The sequence below is a fragment of the Salvelinus alpinus genome, chromosome 6, assembly GCF_045679555.1.
Source record: "Salvelinus alpinus chromosome 6, SLU_Salpinus.1, whole genome shotgun sequence".
In the NCBI taxonomy this organism is placed as follows: domain Eukaryota; kingdom Metazoa; phylum Chordata; class Actinopteri; order Salmoniformes; family Salmonidae; genus Salvelinus; species Salvelinus alpinus.
Genome location: NC_092091.1, coordinates 85440809 through 85461380, shown reverse-complemented (window position 1 = coordinate 85461380; position 20572 = coordinate 85440809). Strand labels below are relative to the sequence as shown.

At 43.1% G+C, this 20572-nt stretch overlaps 2 protein-coding genes and 1 long non-coding RNA gene across 4 annotated transcripts in view; all 3 read right to left on the bottom strand.

Moving 5' to 3' along the window:
* The window catches only part of LOC139579781 (scavenger receptor cysteine-rich type 1 protein M130-like), a 524366-nt gene that overhangs the window by 219494 nt on the left and 284300 nt on the right, over positions 1-20572 (bottom strand). The window lies entirely within an intron of this gene.
* LOC139577731 (cysteine-rich protein 1-like) overlaps positions 1-20572 on the bottom strand; it is a 137034-nt gene that overhangs the window by 20038 nt on the left and 96424 nt on the right. The gene's annotated exons all lie outside the window — the stretch shown is intronic.
* Positions 17069-20572, bottom strand: part of LOC139577752 (uncharacterized) — a 5273-nt gene continuing 1769 nt past the window's right edge. Inside the window, exons 2-3 of the long non-coding RNA XR_011675385.1 lie at positions 17663-17757; positions 17069-17126 (exon numbers count right to left, since the gene is read on the bottom strand). This is a non-coding gene — a long non-coding RNA (uncharacterized lncRNA). The remainder of the gene's footprint in view (positions 17127-17662; positions 17758-20572) is intronic.

Sequence of the window (20572 nt, the reverse complement as noted above, 5' to 3'; positions counted from 1 at the left end):
TATCTACCTCTGGTACCAAACATCTACATGTAACAGTGTAGTAGGGTTACTCATCACCAAGCAGTATCTACCTCTGGTACCCAACATCTACATGTAACAGTTCGTGTAGTAGGGTTACTCATCACCAAGCAGTATCTACCTCTGGTACCCAACATCTACATGTAACAGTTCGTGTAGTAGGGTTACTCATCACCAAGCAGTATCTACCTCTGGTACCATACATCTACATGTAACAGTGTAGTAGGGTTACTCATCACCAAGCAGTATCTACCTCTGGTACCAAACATCTACATGTAACAGTTAGTGTAGTAGGGTTACTCATCACCAAGCAGTATCTACCTCTGGTACCCAACATCTACATGTAACAGTTAGTGTAGTAGGGTTACTCATCACCAAGCAGTATCTACCTCTGGGCCCAACATCTACATGTAACAGTTAGTGTAGTAGGGTTACTCATCACCAAGCAGTATCTACCTCTGGTACCATACATCTACATGTAACAGTTAGTGTAGTAGGGTTACTCATCACCAAGCAGTATCTACCTCTGGGACCCAACATCTACATGTAACAGTGTAGTAGGGTTACTCATCACCAAGCAGTATCTACCTCTGGTACCCAACATCTACATGTAACAGTTAGTGTAGTAGGGTTACTCATCACCAAGCAGTATCTACCTCTGGTACCAAACATCTACATGTAACAGTTAGTGTAGTAGGGTTACTCATCACCAAGCAGTATCTACCTCTGGTACCAAACATCTACATGTAACAGTGTAGTAGGGTTACTCATCACCAAGCAGTATCTACCTCTGGTACCAAACATCTACATGTAACAGTGTAGTAGGGTTACTCATCACCAAGCAGTATCTACCTCTGGTACCAAACATCTACATGTAACAGTTAGTGTAGTAGGGTTACTCATCACCAAGCAGTATCTACCTCTGGTACCAACATCTACATGTAACAGGTAGTGTAGTAGGGTTACTCATCACCAAGCAGTATCTACCTCTGGTACCAAACATCTACATGTAACAGTTAGTGCAGTAGGGTTACTCATCACCAAGCAGTATCTACCTCTGGTACCAAACATCTACATGTAACAGTTAGTGTAGTAGGGTTACTCATCACCAAGCAGTATCTACCTCTGGTACCAAACATCTACATGTAACAGTGTAGTAGGGTTACTCATCACCAAGCAGTATCTACCTCTGGTACCAAACATCTACATGTAACAGTTAGTGTAGTAGGGTTACTCATCACCAAGCAGTATCTACCTCTGGTACCATACATCTACATGTAACAGTTAGTGTAGTAGGGTTACTCATCACCAAGCAGTATCTACCTCTGGTACCTAACATCTACATGTAACAGTTAGTGTAGTAGGGTTTCTCATCACCAAGCAGTATCTACCTCTGGTACCATACATCTACATGTAACAGTTAGTGTAGTAGGGTTACTCATCACCAAGCAGTATCTACCTCTGGTACCATACATCTACATGTAACAGTGTAGTAGGGTTACTCATCACCAAGCAGTATCTACCTCTGGTACCAAACATCTACATGTAACAGTTAGTGTAGTAGGGTTACTCATCACCAAGCAGTATCTACCTCTGGTACCCAACATCTACATGTAACAGTGTAGTAGGGTTACTCATCACCAAGCAGTATCTACCTCTGGGACCAAACATCTACATGTAACAGTTAGTGTAGTAGGGTTTCTCATCACCAAGCAGTATCTACCTCTGGTACCATACATCTACATGTAACAGTTAGTGTAGTAGGGTTTCTCATCACCAAGCAGTATCTACCTCTGGTACCAAACATCTACATGTAACAGTGTAGTAGGGTTACTCATCACCAAGCAGTATCTACCTCTGGTACCCAACATCTACATGTAACAGTTCGTGTAGTAGGGTTACTCATCACCAAGCAGTATCTACCTCTGGTACCCAACATCTACATGTAACAGTTCGTGTAGTAGGGTTACTCATCACCAAGCAGTATCTACCTCTGGTACCATACATCTACATGTAACAGTTAGTGTAGTAGGGTTACTCATCACCAAGCAGTATCTACCTCTGGTACCATACATCTACATGTAACAGTTAGTGTAGTAGGGTTACTCATCACCAAGCAGTATCTACCTCTGGTACCAAACATCTACATGTAACAGTTAGTGTAGTAGGGTTACTCATCACCAAGCAGTATCTACCTCTGGTACCATACATCTACATGTAACAGTTAGTGTAGTAGGGTTACTCATCACCAAGCAGTATCTACCTCTGGTACCTAACATCTACATGTAACAGTTAGTGTAGTAGGGTTTCTCATCACCAAGCAGTATCTACCTCTGGTACCATACATCTACATGTAACAGTTAGTGTAGTAGGGTTACTCATCACCAAGCAGTATCTACCTCTGGTACCATACATCTACATGTAACAGTGTAGTAGGGTTACTCATCACCAAGCAGTATCTACCTCTGGTACCAAACATCTACATGTAACAGTTAGTGTAGTAGGGTTACTCATCACCAAGCAGTATCTACCTCTGGTACCCAACATCTACATGTAACAGTGTAGTAGGGTTACTCATCACCAAGCAGTATCTACCTCTGGGACCAAACATCTACATGTAACAGTTAGTGTAGTAGGGTTTCTCATCACCAAGCAGTATCTACCTCTGGTACCATACATCTACATGTAACAGTTAGTGTAGTAGGGTTTCTCATCACCAAGCAGTATCTACCTCTGGTACCAAACATCTACATGTAACAGTGTAGTAGGGTTACTCATCACCAAGCAGTATCTACCTCTGGTACCCAACATCTACATGTAACAGTTCGTGTAGTAGGGTTACTCATCACCAAGCAGTATCTACCTCTGGTACCCAACATCTACATGTAACAGTTCGTGTAGTAGGGTTACTCATCACCAAGCAGTATCTACCTCTGGTACCATACATCTACATGTAACAGTTAGTGTAGTAGGGTTACTCATCACCAAGCAGTATCTACCTCTGGTACCATACATCTACATGTAACAGTTAGTGTAGTAGGGTTACTCATCACCAAGCAGTATCTACCTCTGGTACCCAACATCTACATGTAACAGTTCGTGTAGTAGGGTTACTCATCACCAAGCAGTATCTACCTCTGGTACCCAACATCTACATGTAACAGTTAGTGTAGTAGGGTTTCTCATCACCAAGCAGTATCTACCTCTGGTACCCAACATCTACATGTAACAGTTCGTGTAGTAGGGTTACTCATCACCAAGCAGTATCTACCTCTGGTACCCAACATCTACATGTAACAGTTCGTGTAGTAGGGTTACTCATCACCAAGCAGTATCTACCTCTGGTACCCAACATCTACATGTAACAGTTCGTGTAGTAGGGTTACTCATCACCAAGCAGTATCTACCTCTGGTACCATACATCTACATGTAACAGTGTAGTAGGGTTACTCATCACCAAGCAGTATCTACCTCTGGTACCAAACATCTACATGTAACAGTGTAGTAGGGTTACTCATCACCAAGCAGTATCTACCTCTGGTACCAAACATCTACATGTAACAGTTAGTGTAGTAGGGTTACTCATCACCAAGCAGTATCTACCTCTGGTACCAAACATCTACATGTAACAGTTAGTGTAGTAGGGTTACTCATCACCAAGCAGTATCTACCTCTGGTACCAAACATCTACATGTAACAGTTAGTGTAGTAGGGTTACTCATCACCAAGCAGTATCTACCTCTGGTACCCAACATCTACATGTAACAGTTAGTGTAGTAGGGTTACTCATCACCAAGCAGTATCTACCTCTGGGACCCAACATCTACATGTAACAGTTAGTGTAGTAGGGTTACTCATCACCAAGCAGTATCTACCTCTGGTACCATACATCTACATGTAACAGTTAGTGTAGTAGGGTTACTCATCACCAAGCAGTATCTACCTCTGGGACCCAACATCTACATGTAACAGTGTAGTAGGGTTTCTCATCACCAAGCAGTATCTACCTCTGGTACCCAACATCTACATGTAACAGTGTAGTAGGGTTACTCATCACCAAGCAGTATCTACCTCTGGGACCCAACATCTACATGTAACAGTTAGTGTAGTAGGGTTACTCATCACCAAGCAGTATCTACCTCTGGTACCAAACATCTACATGTAACAGTGTAGTAGGGTTACTCATCACCAAGCAGTATCTACCTCTGGTACCCAACATCTACATGTAACAGTTCGTGTAGTAGGGTTACTCATCACCAAGCAGTATCTACCTCTGGTACCCAACATCTACATGTAACAGTTCGTGTAGTAGGGTTACTCATCACCAAGCAGTATCTACCTCTGGTACCATACATCTACATGTAACAGTGTAGTAGGGTTACTCATCACCAAGCAGTATCTACCTCTGGTACCAAACATCTACATGTAACAGTTAGTGTAGTAGGGTTACTCATCACCAAGCAGTATCTACCTCTGGTACCCAACATCTACATGTAACAGTTAGTGTAGTAGGGTTACTCATCACCAAGCAGTATCTACCTCTGGGCCCAACATCTACATGTAACAGTTAGTGTAGTAGGGTTACTCATCACCAAGCAGTATCTACCTCTGGTACCATACATCTACATGTAACAGTTAGTGTAGTAGGGTTACTCATCACCAAGCAGTATCTACCTCTGGGACCCAACATCTACATGTAACAGTGTAGTAGGGTTACTCATCACCAAGCAGTATCTACCTCTGGTACCCAACATCTACATGTAACAGTTAGTGTAGTAGGGTTACTCATCACCAAGCAGTATCTACCTCTGGTACCAAACATCTACATGTAACAGTTAGTGTAGTAGGGTTACTCATCACCAAGCAGTATCTACCTCTGGTACCAAACATCTACATGTAACAGTGTAGTAGGGTTACTCATCACCAAGCAGTATCTACCTCTGGTACCAAACATCTACATGTAACAGTGTAGTAGGGTTACTCATCACCAAGCAGTATCTACCTCTGGTACCAAACATCTACATGTAACAGTTAGTGTAGTAGGGTTACTCATCACCAAGCAGTATCTACCTCTGGTACCAACATCTACATGTAACAGGTAGTGTAGTAGGGTTACTCATCACCAAGCAGTATCTACCTCTGGTACCAAACATCTACATGTAACAGTTAGTGCAGTAGGGTTACTCATCACCAAGCAGTATCTACCTCTGGTACCAAACATCTACATGTAACAGTTAGTGTAGTAGGGTTACTCATCACCAAGCAGTATCTACCTCTGGTACCAAACATCTACATGTAACAGTGTAGTAGGGTTACTCATCACCAAGCAGTATCTACCTCTGGTACCAAACATCTACATGTAACAGTTAGTGTAGTAGGGTTACTCATCACCAAGCAGTATCTACCTCTGGTACCATACATCTACATGTAACAGTTAGTGTAGTAGGGTTACTCATCACCAAGCAGTATCTACCTCTGGTACCTAACATCTACATGTAACAGTTAGTGTAGTAGGGTTTCTCATCACCAAGCAGTATCTACCTCTGGTACCATACATCTACATGTAACAGTTAGTGTAGTAGGGTTACTCATCACCAAGCAGTATCTACCTCTGGTACCATACATCTACATGTAACAGTGTAGTAGGGTTACTCATCACCAAGCAGTATCTACCTCTGGTACCAAACATCTACATGTAACAGTTAGTGTAGTAGGGTTACTCATCACCAAGCAGTATCTACCTCTGGTACCCAACATCTACATGTAACAGTGTAGTAGGGTTACTCATCACCAAGCAGTATCTACCTCTGGGACCAAACATCTACATGTAACAGTTAGTGTAGTAGGGTTTCTCATCACCAAGCAGTATCTACCTCTGGTACCATACATCTACATGTAACAGTTAGTGTAGTAGGGTTTCTCATCACCAAGCAGTATCTACCTCTGGTACCAAACATCTACATGTAACAGTGTAGTAGGGTTACTCATCACCAAGCAGTATCTACCTCTGGTACCCAACATCTACATGTAACAGTTCGTGTAGTAGGGTTACTCATCACCAAGCAGTATCTACCTCTGGTACCCAACATCTACATGTAACAGTTTGTGTAGTAGGGTTACTCATCACCAAGCAGTATCTACCTCTGGTACCATACATCTACATGTAACAGTTAGTGTAGTAGGGTTACTCATCACCAAGCAGTATCTACCTCTGGTACCATACATCTACATGTAACAGTTAGTGTAGTAGGGTTACTCATCACCAAGCAGTATCTACCTCTGGTACCAAACATCTACATGTAACAGTTAGTGTAGTAGGGTTACTCATCACCAAGCAGTATCTACCTCTGGTACCATACATCTACATGTAACAGTTAGTGTAGTAGGGTTACTCATCACCAAGCAGTATCTACCTCTGGTACCTAACATCTACATGTAACAGTTAGTGTAGTAGGGTTTCTCATCACCAAGCAGTATCTACCTCTGGTACCATACATCTACATGTAACAGTTAGTGTAGTAGGGTTACTCATCACCAAGCAGTATCTACCTCTGGTACCATACATCTACATGTAACAGTGTAGTAGGGTTACTCATCACCAAGCAGTATCTACCTCTGGTACCAAACATCTACATGTAACAGTTAGTGTAGTAGGGTTACTCATCACCAAGCAGTATCTACCTCTGGTACCCAACATCTACATGTAACAGTGTAGTAGGGTTACTCATCACCAAGCAGTATCTACCTCTGGGACCAAACATCTACATGTAACAGTTAGTGTAGTAGGGTTTCTCATCACCAAGCAGTATCTACCTCTGGTACCATACATCTACATGTAACAGTTAGTGTAGTAGGGTTTCTCATCACCAAGCAGTATCTACCTCTGGTACCAAACATCTACATGTAACAGTGTAGTAGGGTTACTCATCACCAAGCAGTATCTACCTCTGGTACCCAACATCTACATGTAACAGTTCGTGTAGTAGGGTTACTCATCACCAAGCAGTATCTACCTCTGGTACCCAACATCTACATGTAACAGTTCGTGTAGTAGGGTTACTCATCACCAAGCAGTATCTACCTCTGGTACCATACATCTACATGTAACAGTTAGTGTAGTAGGGTTACTCATCACCAAGCAGTATCTACCTCTGGTACCATACATCTACATGTAACAGTTAGTGTAGTAGGGTTACTCATCACCAAGCAGTATCTACCTCTGGTACCTAACATCTACATGTAACAGTTAGTGTAGTAGGGTTTCTCATCACCAAGCAGTATCTACCTCTGGTACCATACATCTACATGTAACAGTTAGTGTAGTAGGGTTACTCATCACCAAGCAGTATCTACCTCTGGTACCATACATCTACATGTAACAGTGTAGTAGGGTTACTCATCACCAAGCAGTATCTACCTCTGGTACCAAACATCTACATGTAACAGTTAGTGTAGTAGGGTTACTCATCACCAAGCAGTATCTACCTCTGGTACCCAACATCTACATGTAACAGTGTAGTAGGGTTACTCATCACCAAGCAGTATCTACCTCTGGGACCAAACATCTACATGTAACAGTTAGTGTAGTAGGGTTTCTCATCACCAAGCAGTATCTACCTCTGGTACCATACATCTACATGTAACAGTTAGTGTAGTAGGGTTTCTCATCACCAAGCAGTATCTACCTCTGGTACCAAACATCTACATGTAACAGTGTAGTAGGGTTACTCATCACCAAGCAGTATCTACCTCTGGTACCCAACATCTACATGTAACAGTTCGTGTAGTAGGGTTACTCATCACCAAGCAGTATCTACCTCTGGTACCCAACATCTACATGTAACAGTTCGTGTAGTAGGGTTACTCATCACCAAGCAGTATCTACCTCTGGTACCATACATCTACATGTAACAGTTAGTGTAGTAGGGTTACTCATCACCAAGCAGTATCTACCTCTGGTACCATACATCTACATGTAACAGTTAGTGTAGTAGGGTTACTCATCACCAAGCAGTATCTACCTCTGGTACCCAACATCTACATGTAACAGTTCGTGTAGTAGGGTTACTCATCACCAAGCAGTATCTACCTCTGGTACCCAACATCTACATGTAACAGTTAGTGTAGTAGGGTTTCTCATCACCAAGCAGTATCTACCTCTGGTACCCAACATCTACATGTAACAGTTCGTGTAGTAGGGTTACTCATCACCAAGCAGTATCTACCTCTGGTACCCAACATCTACATGTAACAGTTCGTGTAGTAGGGTTACTCATCACCAAGCAGTATCTACCTCTGGTACCCAACATCTACATGTAACAGTTCGTGTAGTAGGGTTACTCATCACCAAGCAGTATCTACCTCTGGTACCATACATCTACATGTAACAGTGTAGTAGGGTTACTCATCACCAAGCAGTATCTACCTCTGGTACCAAACATCTACATGTAACAGTGTAGTAGGGTTACTCATCACCAAGCAGTATCTACCTCTGGTACCAAACATCTACATGTAACAGTTAGTGTAGTAGGGTTACTCATCACCAAGCAGTATCTACCTCTGGTACCAAACATCTACATGTAACAGTTAGTGTAGTAGGGTTACTCATCACCAAGCAGTATCTACCTCTGGTACCAAACATCTACATGTAACAGTTAGTGTAGTAGGGTTACTCATCACCAAGCAGTATCTACCTCTGGTACCCAACATCTACATGTAACAGTTAGTGTAGTAGGGTTACTCATCACCAAGCAGTATCTACCTCTGGGACCCAACATCTACATGTAACAGTTAGTGTAGTAGGGTTACTCATCACCAAGCAGTATCTACCTCTGGTACCATACATCTACATGTAACAGTTAGTGTAGTAGGGTTACTCATCACCAAGCAGTATCTACCTCTGGGACCCAACATCTACATGTAACAGTGTAGTAGGGTTACTCATCACCAAGCAGTATCTACCTCTGGTACCCAACATCTACATGTAACAGTTAGTGTAGTAGGGTTACTCATCACCAAGCAGTATCTACCTCTGGTACCCAACATCTACATGTAACAGTTAGTGTAGTAGGGTTACTCATCACCAAGCAGTATCTACCTCTGGGACCCAACATCTACATGTAACAGTGTAGTAGGGTTACTCATCACCAAGCAGTATCTACCTCTGGGACCCAACATCTACATGTAACAGTGTAGTAGGGTTACTCATCACCAAGCAGTATCTACCTCTGGTACCCAACATCTACATGTAACAGTGTAGTAGGGTTACTCATCACCAAGCAGTATCTACCTCTGGTACCAAACATCTACATGTAACAGTTAGTGTAGTAGGGTTTCTCATCACCAAGCAGTATCTACCTCTGGTACCAAACATCTACATGTAACAGTGTAGTAGGGTTACTCATCACCAAGCAGTATCTACCTCTGGTACCCAACATCTACATGTAACAGTGTAGTAGGGTTACTCATCACCAAGCAGTATCTACCTCTGGTACCAAACATCTACATGTAACAGTTAGTGTAGTAGGGTTACTCATCACCAAGCAGTATCTACCTCTGGTACCAAACATCTACATGTAACAGTTAGTGTAGTAGGGTTACTCATCACCAAGCAGTATCTACCTCTGGTACCCAACATCTACATGTAACAGTTAGTGTAGTAGGGTTACTCATCACCAAGCAGTATCTACCTCTGGTACCAAACATCTACATGTAACAGTGTAGTAGGGTTTCTCATCACCAAGCAGTATCTACCTCTGGTACCAAACATCTACATGTAACAGTTAGTGTAGTAGGGTTACTCATCACCAAGCAGTATCTACCTCTGGTACCAAACATCTACATGTAACAGTTAGTGTAGTAGGGTTACTCATCACCAAGCAGTATCTACCTCTGGTACCAAACATCTACATGTAACAGTTAGTGTAGTAGGGTTACTCATCACCAAGCAGTATCTACCTCTGGTACCCAACATCTACATGTAACAGTGTAGTAGGGTTTCTCATCACCAAGCAGTATCTACCTCTGGTACCCAACATCTACATGTAACAGTGTAGTAGGGTTTCTCATCACCAAGCAGTATCTACCTCTGGTACCAAACATCTACATGTAACAGTTAGTGTAGTAGGGTTTCTCATCACCAAGCAGTATCTACCTCTGGTACCATACATCTACATGTAACAGTGTAGTAGGGTTTCTCATCACCAAGCAGTATCTACCTCTGGTACCACACATCTACATGTAACAGTTAGTGTAGTAGGGTTACTCATCACCAAGCAGTATCTACCTCTGGTACCATACATCTACATGTAACAGTGTAGTAGGGTTTCTCATAACCAAGCAGTATCTACCTCTGGTACCATACATCTACATGTAACAGTTAGTGTAGTAGGGTTACTCATCACCAAGCAGTATCTACCTCTGGTACCAAACATCTACATGTAACAGTTAGTGTAGTAGGGTTTCTCATCACCAAGCAGTATCTACCTCTGGTACCCAACATCTACATGTAACAGTTAGTGTAGTAGGGTTTCTCATCACCAAGCAGTATCTACCTCTGGTACCAAACATCTACATGTAACAGTTAGTGTAGTAGGGTTTCTCATCACCAAGCAGTATCTACCTCTGGTACCAAACATCTACATGTAACAGTGTAGTAGGGTTTCTCATCACCAAGCAGTATCTACCTCTGGTACCATACATCTACATGTAACAGTGTAGTAGGGTTTCTCATCACCAAGCAGTATCTACCTCTGGTACCATACATCTACATGTAACAGTGTAGTAGGGTTTCTCATCACCAAGCAGTATCTACCTCTGGTACCATACATCTACATGTAACAGTTAGTGTAGTAGGGTTACTCATCACCAAGCAGTATCTACCTCTGGTACCAAACATCTACATGTAACAGTTAGTGTAGTAGGGTTACTCATCACCAAGCAGTATCTACCTCTGGTACCCAACATCTACATGTAACAGTGTAGTAGGGTTACTCATCACCAAGCAGTATCTACCTCTGGTACCAAACATCTACATGTAACAGTTAGTGTAGTAGGGTTACTCATCACCAAGCAGTATCTACCTCTGGTACCCAACATCTACATGTAACAGTGTAGTAGGGTTACTCATCACCAAGCAGTATCTACCTCTGGTACCAAACATCTACATGTAACAGTTAGTGTAGTAGGGTTACTCATCACCAAGCAGTATCTACCTCTGGTACCACACATCTACATGTAACAGTTAGTGTAGTAGGGTTACTCATCACCAAGCAGTATCTACCTCTGGTACCACACATCTACATGTAACAGTTAGTGTAGTAGGGTTACTCATCACCAAGCAGTATCTACCTCTGGTACCCAACATCTACATGTAACAGTTAGTGTAGTAGGGTTTCTCATCACCAAGCAGTATCTACCTCTGGTACCCAACATCTACATGTAACAGTTCGTGTAGTAGGGTTACTCATCACCAAGCAGTATCTACCTCTGGTACCCAACATCTACATGTAACAGTTCGTGTAGTAGGGTTACTCATCACCAAGCAGTATCTACCTCTGGTACCCAACATCTACATGTAACAGTTCGTGTAGTAGGGTTACTCATCACCAAGCAGTATCTACCTCTGGTACCATACATCTACATGTAACAGTGTAGTAGGGTTACTCATCACCAAGCAGTATCTACCTCTGGTACCAAACATCTACATGTAACAGTGTAGTAGGGTTACTCATCACCAAGCAGTATCTACCTCTGGTACCAAACATCTACATGTAACAGTTAGTGTAGTAGGGTTACTCATCACCAAGCAGTATCTACCTCTGGTACCAAACATCTACATGTAACAGTTAGTGTAGTAGGGTTACTCATCACCAAGCAGTATCTACCTCTGGTACCAAACATCTACATGTAACAGTTAGTGTAGTAGGGTTACTCATCACCAAGCAGTATCTACCTCTGGTACCCAACATCTACATGTAACAGTTAGTGTAGTAGGGTTACTCATCACCAAGCAGTATCTACCTCTGGGACCCAACATCTACATGTAACAGTTAGTGTAGTAGGGTTACTCATCACCAAGCAGTATCTACCTCTGGTACCATACATCTACATGTAACAGTTAGTGTAGTAGGGTTACTCATCACCAAGCAGTATCTACCTCTGGGACCCAACATCTACATGTAACAGTGTAGTAGGGTTACTCATCACCAAGCAGTATCTACCTCTGGTACCCAACATCTACATGTAACAGTTAGTGTAGTAGGGTTACTCATCACCAAGCAGTATCTACCTCTGGTACCCAACATCTACATGTAACAGTTAGTGTAGTAGGGTTACTCATCACCAAGCAGTATCTACCTCTGGGACCCAACATCTACATGTAACAGTGTAGTAGGGTTACTCATCACCAAGCAGTATCTACCTCTGGGACCCAACATCTACATGTAACAGTGTAGTAGGGTTACTCATCACCAAGCAGTATCTACCTCTGGTACCCAACATCTACATGTAACAGTGTAGTAGGGTTACTCATCACCAAGCAGTATCTACCTCTGGTACCAAACATCTACATGTAACAGTTAGTGTAGTAGGGTTTCTCATCACCAAGCAGTATCTACCTCTGGTACCAAACATCTACATGTAACAGTGTAGTAGGGTTACTCATCACCAAGCAGTATCTACCTCTGGTACCCAACATCTACATGTAACAGTGTAGTAGGGTTACTCATCACCAAGCAGTATCTACCTCTGGTACCAAACATCTACATGTAACAGTTAGTGTAGTAGGGTTACTCATCACCAAGCAGTATCTACCTCTGGTACCAAACATCTACATGTAACAGTTAGTGTAGTAGGGTTACTCATCACCAAGCAGTATCTACCTCTGGTACCCAACATCTACATGTAACAGTTAGTGTAGTAGGGTTACTCATCACCAAGCAGTATCTACCTCTGGTACCAAACATCTACATGTAACAGTGTAGTAGGGTTTCTCATCACCAAGCAGTATCTACCTCTGGTACCAAACATCTACATGTAACAGTTAGTGTAGTAGGGTTACTCATCACCAAGCAGTATCTACCTCTGGTACCAAACATCTACATGTAACAGTTAGTGTAGTAGGGTTACTCATCACCAAGCAGTATCTACCTCTGGTACCAAACATCTACATGTAACAGTTAGTGTAGTAGGGTTACTCATCACCAAGCAGTATCTACCTCTGGTACCCAACATCTACATGTAACAGTGTAGTAGGGTTTCTCATCACCAAGCAGTATCTACCTCTGGTACCCAACATCTACATGTAACAGTGTAGTAGGGTTTCTCATCACCAAGCAGTATCTACCTCTGGTACCAAACATCTACATGTAACAGTTAGTGTAGTAGGGTTTCTCATCACCAAGCAGTATCTACCTCTGGTACCATACATCTACATGTAACAGTGTAGTAGGGTTTCTCATCACCAAGCAGTATCTACCTCTGGTACCACACATCTACATGTAACAGTTAGTGTAGTAGGGTTACTCATCACCAAGCAGTATCTACCTCTGGTACCATACATCTACATGTAACAGTGTAGTAGGGTTTCTCATCACCAAGCAGTATCTACCTCTGGTACCATACATCTACATGTAACAGTTAGTGTAGTAGGGTTACTCATCACCAAGCAGTATCTACCTCTGGTACCAAACATCTACATGTAACAGTTAGTGTAGTAGGGTTTCTCATCACCAAGCAGTATCTACCTCTGGTACCCAACATCTACATGTAACAGTTAGTGTAGTAGGGTTTCTCATCACCAAGCAGTATCTACCTCTGGTACCAAACATCTACATGTAACAGTTAGTGTAGTAGGGTTTCTCATCACCAAGCAGTATCTACCTCTGGTACCAAACATCTACATGTAACAGTGTAGTAGGGTTTCTCATCACCAAGCAGTATCTACCTCTGGTACCATACATCTACATGTAACAGTGTAGTAGGGTTTCTCATCACCAAGCAGTATCTACCTCTGGTACCATACATCTACATGTAACAGTGTAGTAGGGTTTCTCATCACCAAGCAGTATCTACCTCTGGTACCATACATCTACATGTAACAGTTAGTGTAGTAGGGTTACTCATCACCAAGCAGTATCTACCTCTGGTACCAAACATCTACATGTAACAGTTAGTGTAGTAGGGTTACTCATCACCAAGCAGTATCTACCTCTGGTACCCAACATCTACATGTAACAGTGTAGTAGGGTTACTCATCACCAAGCAGTATCTACCTCTGGTACCAAACATCTACATGTAACAGTTAGTGTAGTAGGGTTACTCATCACCAAGCAGTATCTACCTCTGGTACCCAACATCTACATGTAACAGTGTAGTAGGGTTACTCATCACCAAGCAGTATCTACCTCTGGTACCAAACATCTACATGTAACAGTTAGTGTAGTAGGGTTACTCATCACCAAGCAGTATCTACCTCTGGTACCACACATCTACATGTAACAGTTAGTGTAGTAGGGTTACTCATCACCAAGCAGTATCTACCTCTGGTACCACACATCTACATGTAACAGTTAGTGTAGTAGGGTTACTCATCACCAAGCAGTATCTACCTCTGGTACCCAACATCTACATGTAACAGTTAGTGTAGTAGGGTTACTCATCACCAAGCAGTATCTACCTCTGGTACCCAACATCTACATGTAACAGTGTAGTAGGGTTACTCATCACCAAGCAGTATCTACCTCTGGTACCAAACATCTACATGTAACAGTTAGTGTAGTAGGGTTACTCATCACCAAGCAGTATCTACCTCTGGTACCACACATCTACATGTAACAGTTAGTGTAGTAGGGTTACTCATCACCAAGCAGTATCTACCTCTGGTACCAAAGATCTACATGTAACAGTTAGTGTAGTAGGGTTACTCATCACCAAGCAGTATCTACCTCTGGTACCAAACATCTACATGTAACAGTTAGTGTAGTAGGGTTTCTCATCACCAAGCAGTATCTACCTCTGGTACCCAACATCTACATGTAACAGTTAGTGTAGTAGGGTTACTCATCACCAAGCAGTATCTACCTCTGGTACCAAACATCTACATGTAACAGTTAGTGTAGTAGGGTTACTCATCACCAAGCAGTATCTACCTCTGGTACCAAAGATCTACATGTAACAGTTAGTGTAGTAGGGTTACTCATCACCAAGCAGTATCTACCTCTGGTACCACACATCTACATGTAACAGTTAGTGTAGTAGGGTTACTCATCACCAAGCAGTATCTACCTCTGGTACCACACATCTACATGTAACAGTTAGTGTAGTAGGGTTACTCATCACCAAGCAGTATCTACCTCTGGTACCATACATCTACATGTAACAGTTAGTGTAGTAGGGTTACTCATCACCAAGCAGTATCTACCTCTGGTACCAAACATCTACATGTAACAGTTAGTGTAGTAGGGTTTCTCATCACCAAGCAGTATCTACCTCTGGTACCATACATCTACATGTAACAGTTAGTGTAGTAGGGTTTCTCATCACCAAGCAGTATCTACCTCTGGTACCCAACATCTACATGTAACAGTTAGTGTAGTAGGGTTACTCATCACCAAGCAGTATCTACCTCTGGTACCCAACATCTACATGTAACAGTTAGTGTAGTAGGGTTTCTCATCACCAAGCAGTATCTACCTCTGGTACCCAACATCTACATGTAACAGTTAGTGTAGTAGGGTTTCTCATCACCAAGCAGTATCTACCTCTGGTACCCAACATCTACATGTAACAGTTAGTGTAGTAGGGTTTCTCATCACCAAGCAGTATCTACCTCTGGTACCCAACATCTACATGTAACAGTTAGTGTAGTAGGGTTTCTCATCACCAAGCAGTATCTACCTCTGGTACCAAACATCTACATGTAACAGTTAGTGTAGTAGGGTTACTCATCACCAAGCAGTATCTACCTCTGGTACCACACATCTACATGTAACAGTTAGTGTAGTAGGGTTTCTCATCACCAAGCAGTATCTACCTCTGGTACCATACATCTACATGTAACAGTTAGTGTAGTAGGGTTACTCATCACCAAGCAGTATCTACCTCTGGTACCATACATCTACATGTAACAGTTAGTGTAGTAGGGTTACTCATCACCAAGCAGTATCTACCTCTGGTACCATACATCTACATGTAACAGTTAGTGTAGTAGGGTTACTCATCACCAAGCAGTATCTACCTCTGGTACCATACATCTACATGTAACAGTTAGTGCAGTAGGGTTTCTCATCACCAAGCAGTATCTACCTCTGGTACCACACATCTACATGTAACAGTTAGTGTAGTAGGGTTTCTCATCACCAAGCAGTATCTACCTCTGGTACCACACATCTACATGTAACAGTTAGTGTAGTAGGGTTTCTCATCACCAAGCAGTATCTACCTCTGGTACCACACATCTACATGTAACAGTTAGTGCAGTAGGGTTTCTCATCACCAAGCAGTATCTACCTCTGGTACCACACATCTACATGTAACAGTTAGTGCAGTAGGGTTTCTCATCACCAAGCAGTATCTACCTCTGGTACCACACATCTACATGTAACAGTTAGTGTAGTAGGGTTTCTCATCACCAAGCAGTATCTACCTCTGGTACCACACATCTACATGTAACAGTTAGTGCAGTAGGGTTTCTCATCACCAAGCAGTATCTACCTCTGGTACCACACATCTACATGTAACAGTTAGTGTAGTAGGGTTTCTCATCACCAAGCAGTATCTACCTCTGGTACCACACATCTACATGTAACAGTTAGTGTAGTAGGGTTACTCATCACCAAGCAGTATCTACCTCTGGTACCCAACATCTACATGTAACAGTTAGTGTAGTAGGGTTACTCATCACCAAGCAGTATCTACCTCTGGTACCCAACATCTACATGTAACAGTTAGTGTAGTAGGGTTACTCATCACCAAGCAGTATCTACCTCTGGTACCATACATCTACATGTAACAGTTAGTGTAGTAGGGTTACTCATCACCAAGCAGTATCTACCTCTGGTACCATACATCTACATGTAACAGTTCGTGCAGTAGGGTTACTCATCATGCTGAAACACAAAGCACAGAAAACATCTTAGTTCATGAGATACATAGATACACACATATAGATAGATAGATAGATAGATAGATAGATAGATAGATAGATAGATAGATAGATAGTCAGACAGACATACAGAAAGATAGATAGACAGATAGACAGACAGACAGATAGATAGACAGATAGACAGACCTTCCTTCTGCACCCCACCTCCCTCCCTCTCTCCTTCCCCACCCTCCCCCTCCCTGTCTTCATACCTCAGCATGTTGTCCTGGGGTCAGCTGTCTCTGACACTGTTGATACTATCTTTCTCTCCCCCCTCACTCAACCTTCCCTTCCCTCTCTCCCCTACCCTTCTCTCCCTGACTCACTCTCTCTCCCCCTTCCCTTCCATCTCTCCCTTCTCCCCCCTCCCCCCTCTGCTATACTCCCCTCCCTCTCAGCTCCCCCCTCCCCCCTCTGCTATACTCCCCTCCCTCTCAGCTCCCATTCCTCCCTCCCCCTTCTCTCCCTCCTCCTCTTCCCTCCCTCCCTCTCTCTCCATACCTCAGCATGTTGTCCTGGGGTCAACTGTCTCTGACACTGTTGACACTTCAGACACAGAGGGTGGTAGTCCCGCCCCAATGACCTCTTCTTCTCACCTGGACCAATGGGGAGAGAGGATACCAAGGGTTAGAGGTCAAATGTCTGTCATGGACCAATCTGGTTAGAGGATACTCAAATTGTATTTGTCACATGCGCCGAATACAACAGTGAAATGCTGAATACAACAGGTGTGGACCTTACAGGTGAAATGCTGAATACAACAGGTGTGGACCTTACAGTGAAATGCTGAATACAACAGGTGTGGACCTTACAGTGAAATGCTGAATACAACAGGTGTAGACCTTACAGTGAAATGCTGAATACAACAGGTGTGGACCTCACAGTGAAATGCTGAATACAACAGGTGTAGACCTTACAGTGAAATGCTGAATACAACAGGTGTGGACCTCACAGTGAAATGCTGAATACAACAGGTGTAGACCTTACAGTGAAATGCTGAATACAACATGTGTGGACCTCACAGTGAAATGCTGAATACAACAGGTGTAGACCTTACAGTGAAATGCTGAATACAACACGTGTGGACCTCACAGTGAAATGCTGAATACAACAGGTGTGGACCTTACAGTGAAATGCTGAATACAACAGGTGTGGACCTCACAGTGAAATGCTGAATACAACAGGTGTAGACCTTACAGTGAAATGCTGAATACAACAGGTGTAGACCTTACAGTGAAATGCTGAATACAACAGGTGTAGACCTCACAGTGAAATGCTGAATACAACAGGTGTGGACCTCACAGTGAAATGCTGAATACAACAGGTGTAGACCTCACAGTGAAATGCTGAATACAACAGGTGTAGACCTCACAGTGAAATGCTGAATACAACAGGTGTAGACCTCACAGTGAAATGCTGAATACAACAGGTGTAGACCTCACAGTGACATGCTGAATACAACAGGTGTGGACCTTACAGTGAAATGCTGAATACAACAGGTGTAGACCTCACAGTGACATGCTGAATACAACAGGTGTAGACCTCACAGTGAAATGCTGAATACAACAGGTGTAGACCTCACAGTGAAATGCTGAATACAACAGGTGTAGACCTCACAGTGAAATGCTGAATACAACAGGTGTAGACCTCACAGTGAAATGCTGAATACAACAGGTGTAGACCTCACAGTGAAATGCTGAATACAACAGGTGTAGACCTCACAGTGAAATGCTGAATACAACAGGTGTGGACCTTACAGTGAAATGCTGAATACAACAGGTGTAGACCTCACAGTGAAATGCTGAATACAACAGGTGTGGACCTTACAGTGAAATGCTGAATACAACAGGTGTAGACCTCACAGTGAAATGCTGAATACAACAGGTGTAGACCTTACAGTGAAATGCTGAATACAACAGGTGTAGACCTCACAGTGAAATGCTGAATACAACAGGTGTAGACCTTACAGTGAAATTCTTACTTACAAGCTCTTAACCAACATTGCTTTAAGAAGTTAAGAAAAAATGTGTTCAGTAAACATATATATTTTTTTCAGTAATAAATAATTAAACAGCAGCAGTAAAATAACAATAGCGAGGCTATATTGGGGTTCCGTTGCAGAGTCAATGTGAGGGGGCACCGGTTAATCCAGGTAATTGAGGTAATATGTAGGGAGAGTTAAAGTGACTATGTATAGATAGTAAACAGAGAGTAGCAGCAGTGTAAAAGAGGGGTCTGGTGGTCATGTGATCAGATGTTCAGGAGTCTGATGGTTTGGGGGTAGAAGCTGATAAGGAGCCTTTTGGTCCTAGACTTGGTGATCCGGTACCACTTGCCGTGCGGTAGAAGAGAGAACAGTCTAAGACTGGGGTGACTGGTGTCTTTCACAATTGGTAGGGCCTTCCTCTGACACCGCCTGGTATAGAGGTCCTGGATGGCAGGAAGCTTGGCCCCGGTGATGTACTGGGCCGTACGCACTACCCTCTGTAGTGGCTTGTGGTTGGAGGCCGAGCAGTTGCCATACCAGGCAATTATGCAACCAGACAGGATGCTCTCGATGGTGCAGCTGTAGAACCTTTTGAGGATCTGAGGACCCATGCCAAATCTCTTCATTCTCCTGAGGGGGAATAGGCTTTGTCATGCACTCTTCACGACTGTCTTGGTGTGCTTGGACCATGTTAGTTTGTTGGTGACGTGGACACCAAGGAACTTGAAGCTCTCAACCTGCTCCACTACAGCCCCGTCAATGAGAATGGGGGCGTTCTTTGTCCTCCTTTTCCTGTAGTCCACAGTCATCTCCTTTGTTTTTATCACGTTGAGGGAGAGGTTGTTGTCCTGGCACCACACGGCCAGGTCTCTGACCTCCTCCCTATAGGCTGTCTCATCGTTGACGGTGATCAGGTCTACCACTGTTGTGTCATCGGCAAACTTAATGATGGTGTTGGAGTCGTGCCTCGGCGTGCAGTCATGAGTGAACAGGGAGTACAGGAGGGGTCTGAGCACGATCCCCTGAGGGGCCCCCGTGTTGAGGATCAGCATGGCGGATGTGTTGTTACCTACCCTTACCACCTGGGGGAGGCCCGTCAGGAAGTCCAGGATCCAGTTGCAGAGGGAGGTGTTCAGTCCCAGGGTCCTTAGCTTAGTGATGAGCTTTGAGGGCACTATGGTGTTGAACGCTGAGCTGTAGTCAATGAATAGCATTCTCACATAGGTGTTCCTTTTGTCCAGGTGGGAAAGGGCAGTGTTGAGTGCAATAGAGATTGCAGGTCATGGACCAGTGGGGTTGGAAGATACTAAGGGTTAGAGGTCAAATGGTGTCTGCCATTCAGAGAGAGCTCTGCACTGTGACCTGAGAGTTGCTAAGCTACCGGTAATTTACCAAAGTAACTTTGGGAATTTATACTTGAATAA